General features: G+C 33.7%; 1 pseudogene; it reads right to left on the reverse strand.

Annotated features, from left to right (window-relative positions):
* Window positions 1–1340: 1340 nt before the first annotated feature.
* Window positions 1341–1988, reverse strand: LOC106317204 (annotated as a pseudogene).
* Window positions 1989–4319: the final 2331 nt, after the last annotated feature.

A 4319-nucleotide genomic window follows, 5' to 3' on the forward strand; every position in this document is an offset into this window, starting at 1 on the left:
TGAGAGGATACCGGATAACCCACGTGAGCTGCACAATGAGGAACTCCAAGCCATAAGCTTGGATAATATATGTATGGTGGATGGATCATGGACTTCCATGGCACAGTTTAGTGGCTGCGGATGGGTCTGGAAGGATAGTCTGGGACATACACAGCTTATGGGAATGCGCAACTTAAGTAGGAGAGAGACTTCTTTGCATTCGGAAGTGGAGGCACTAAGGTGGGCAATGGAGAGCATGCTTCTACATTCTTCGTGTCAGAGCTTTGGAACAGATTGCAAAGACCTAATAGCAATGATACGAGAACCTCAAGCTTGGCCAAGTTTCGCGGCTGAATTGGAGGCAATAAAGACGCTCCAGCTATGTTTTCGAGAATTCAAGATCTCTCACATCCCACGAGCACAAAATAGAATATCTGATTCGTTAGCTAAATCTGCTAGATCCTTTTATAGGAAGCTTTGTTACATTGGTTGTTCTATTCCGGTCTGGTTACCCAGACCATCTCAAGTTCTTTGAGTTATAGAAAAAAAAAAAAAAAAAAAAAAAAAAAAAAAAAACAACGTCCGTTTTGAAAAGGTACTCTTTTGGTTATCAATAAGATGGGTGATTGGGAGTTGGGACGAACACAATCTTTTATAGACCCACGGGTAGACACATAAACACAATCTTCTTAACGCAAGCGATTCCAACAACTTCTTTACGTCCAGCTAGTATCCAAAAAGAAATTAAAAACTTGTTACTTGTTAGTGCCTGCCCATTCAACCTCACAAAATGAAAAATCAAAGAAATTCCTTCTATATTTGATAGACTTATCTTACCTTAATATTTTGCTCAAGAATATTACTTTAATATATTTTCATCTAAGAAAACTACTACGCACTTCTAGGGAAATTGCCCCAAACCAATATATATTCCTCTAGCCTCTACGCCCATGACATAATTTCTGGCTTATATATATCCAAATCAGTTTACCCAAATATTTGCATAATATGTATTTGATTCTTTTGAGCATGATATATTTGATATGTCGGTACTGATAAAATCAACAAACGAAAATCATAGATTACCGATAATAAACCGGAAAAAGAATATCGAAACTTCTAATCAGTATTAATTCATTCGAAGAGTATTTTGAGTTCTTACCAATCGAAGCTTCTCCCTCAGCCTCTGAATTCATGAAACAGGAATACGTACATTAGTAACCTAAAATGTAACAAAGTTAAAATAAATAAATACACAAAATAATAGGACTTGAACCAGCGTTTGTTTAATTTATTGAATCAACATGACCGTAAACAAAATCCAATTATATCTTAGACAAAAAAATACTAAAATCTTAAAATCTTGAAATAATTTTTTTTCGTTATTATTATTTAAACGGGGGAAAAATAAAGCCTACAAAGAATCAATCAACAATGTGATTGAATTTCGGTGTGATTGTTATTACTTCCAGTGTCCTTAAAAGACCTACTTCCAAAAATCATAAACCCTAATCCAAAACCAGCCATTGCAGCCAAGAAGACTCCTCCATTGAATGACATCACGGCCAGCATGATCAAATAAGACAAACAAGCCCTCACGGTGTAAACCAACGTCTGGACTAGCCCGCCGCCAAAGCTAGCTGGACCGACTTTCATGACCCCGCATCGCGAAATCCACTCTGACAATGCGGAAGTGACGAAAATGGAGGCTAGGCAGACCCAATACATGGTCAGACTGGTCCCTGGCCATCCGTCGAATAGAACCTCCGTGTTTTTCCCCCAGAAGAAGGTCATGTGCATCATGCCACCGTGATGACGTCGGCGATGTTGGAAAAACGCCGACGGTGAAGGTGCCGGAGCCGCATGAGAAGATCCACCCATCATGTCGTTCATATTGTTTAGAGATATTATTAACTGATGTAAGGGTTTCCTTATTGTATGTGTGCGTGTGGGTTATTTATAATAGTTTTGTGTCTGGGTTGGAGTTTGGTGTGTAGTACAATGAACATTTCAAAACAACTATGCGATAATCTTGTTTATATTAAAGTTGTACTTTAAAGATAGTTAAGTGAAAAAAGATATTTAGTTGAGATTATTTTCTTCAACCTTTTTCAAGTCTAAGAAATGAAATTTGAAGAAGTAAAACCAAAAGATGGGGAAATCTAGAATATTTTGTTCTTTGAGACTTGGTGCATTTCGTCTTGTTTGTAGCTTTACCGTTGGAGCAGATATGTTCTTTAAATAAATAACTCTAATAAAAATACAGGGAAAAACACCATTTAAATCCTGAACTTTCAAAAAAAGCCATTTAAATACAGGAAAAACGCCATTTAACTCTAATAAAATTACATAATCTCAAAAACATTTTCATATAGTTTTTTATACACCATGGTATAAATTCATTTTCTAGACTTTTAGTTATAATATATATCGTACTTTCCACATGTAGCTAACAAAATAACTGTATTTAGCTTAATCATATTTAAAAAATAAACTCTATCGTCTTGAATCAAAATCAGTTTTATTTCAGCATGAGCAATTGAGTCAGGTACTCAGGTGGGTTTTAGATAATGTAGAAAATAAAACTGAACCTAGATGGGTTTGATTTTTTTTTTTTAACGCTGATTTATTATGAGATCTTACAATTATGATACGAGAAAGATTACATAGACGATTCAACAACCGAAAATACTAAGATTCATTTTAAGCATTTCTTCCGTAGTCTGCATAACTGTTTAATAAATCGCTATCTCCGAGACTTGAAACATGGATTTCCTGTAATCTACAATAATTTGCATAGTTTGGGATTCGAACCCCAGACATAAGTGTAGAAACCTTTAAACTTTAACCAGTAGGCTACGGTGCTTCCACGAACCGGTACGGTGTAAAACCTAGATGGCTTCAATTTTCATAGAAAAACTGGTACATGTATTATGGGCAGAGACAAAATAACAATTCAAACAAGAATACTGAATTGACATTAAAATAAGCCCATCGAAAATGGTCCTATCAAGAAGTAAAGATTAAATTGTACAAAAAGGGATTTGAATATAATTAACAACTTTTTTCAACACTGATTTATCAGTTACAAATTATGAAAATTATTACACAATGGATCTATAACCGACAGGTTACATGTTTATGATGGTTCTCTTTACATCATAAAGACCGTTTTATAAAAACCCTACGCCTAACTTTACTACACTGTTAGTAGGCATAGGCATTCGGGGTCCCAATCGGATTTCGGTTTAGTCCAATCGGGTTTCGTTTTTTCGGGTTTTTCAAAATCAGCCCTATTCGGGTTGTATGAAAATTCGGTTCGGGATCGGTTCAGGTTCTATCGGGTTCGGGTCGGAGTTAGTAAATTTTCAAAGAACTGGTACAATCCGATGTACTTTCGGGTTTGGGTCCCAATCGGTTCTTCGGTTTAAATGTACCTGATTTATATCTATTTTGTAACAAAAAAATAAGTAAATCGGTTATTCGGTTTTAAAATACTTGATTTGTACCTATTTTGTAACCAAAACATAAATAAAATCGGTTCAAAAAAAGAAACATCAAATGTGATCATTCAAAATCAAATGAAAGGTAAACATAATTATTGATTGAAAGAAAACCAAATAAATGAAAGCATAAAACGAAAACCAAGTTCGCATGAAGTGAAAAACATTATTCAATGAAAACAAAAGCAAAATCTAAAAACTTCAACCTTCAACCATCAATCTTCATATAATAGATAATTATTTTAGATGTTCAATATATTTTGAATACATATTAGGAATTGAGATCATGTTAGGTAGAAGTTGGAAATTTTGAATGTTTCGGGTTCTATCGGGTATCCATTTAGGTTCGGGTTCGGTTCGGATAATACCCATAACCCGAAATACCATAGAACAAGACTCATTAGGTATTTAAGCCGGGTTCGGATCGGTTCGGATTCATTTTATCGGATCGGGTTCGGTTCGAGTTTTCGGGTTCGGTTTATTTGCCCAGCCCTAACTGTTAGGCTAAGACATGCTTTTTGCACAGAATGAGCATTATATATACAAATAATTTTTTTTAAAATTATTATTTATTTTTTGTTTATTTACGTATTATATATATAATTAAATTAATTAAGCACATAAATAAAAACAACACTTCTTGTTTATTTACAATAATTGTTTTGGTAAATAAATCAAAACAATAATTTTATTTATTTTATATGATACATAATTGAATTTAAATAATATTGAAAAAGATATAAAGTATATTTTGAAATAAATATTTATTATTGAGACATCCTACGATCATATGATTTTATTAGCATTTGCATATTTGTTGTAACAAAAAAAAATTAA

The sequence above is a fragment of the Brassica oleracea genome, chromosome C9, assembly GCF_000695525.1.
Source record: "Brassica oleracea var. oleracea cultivar TO1000 chromosome C9, BOL, whole genome shotgun sequence".
NCBI lineage: Eukaryota > Viridiplantae > Streptophyta > Magnoliopsida > Brassicales > Brassicaceae > Brassica > Brassica oleracea.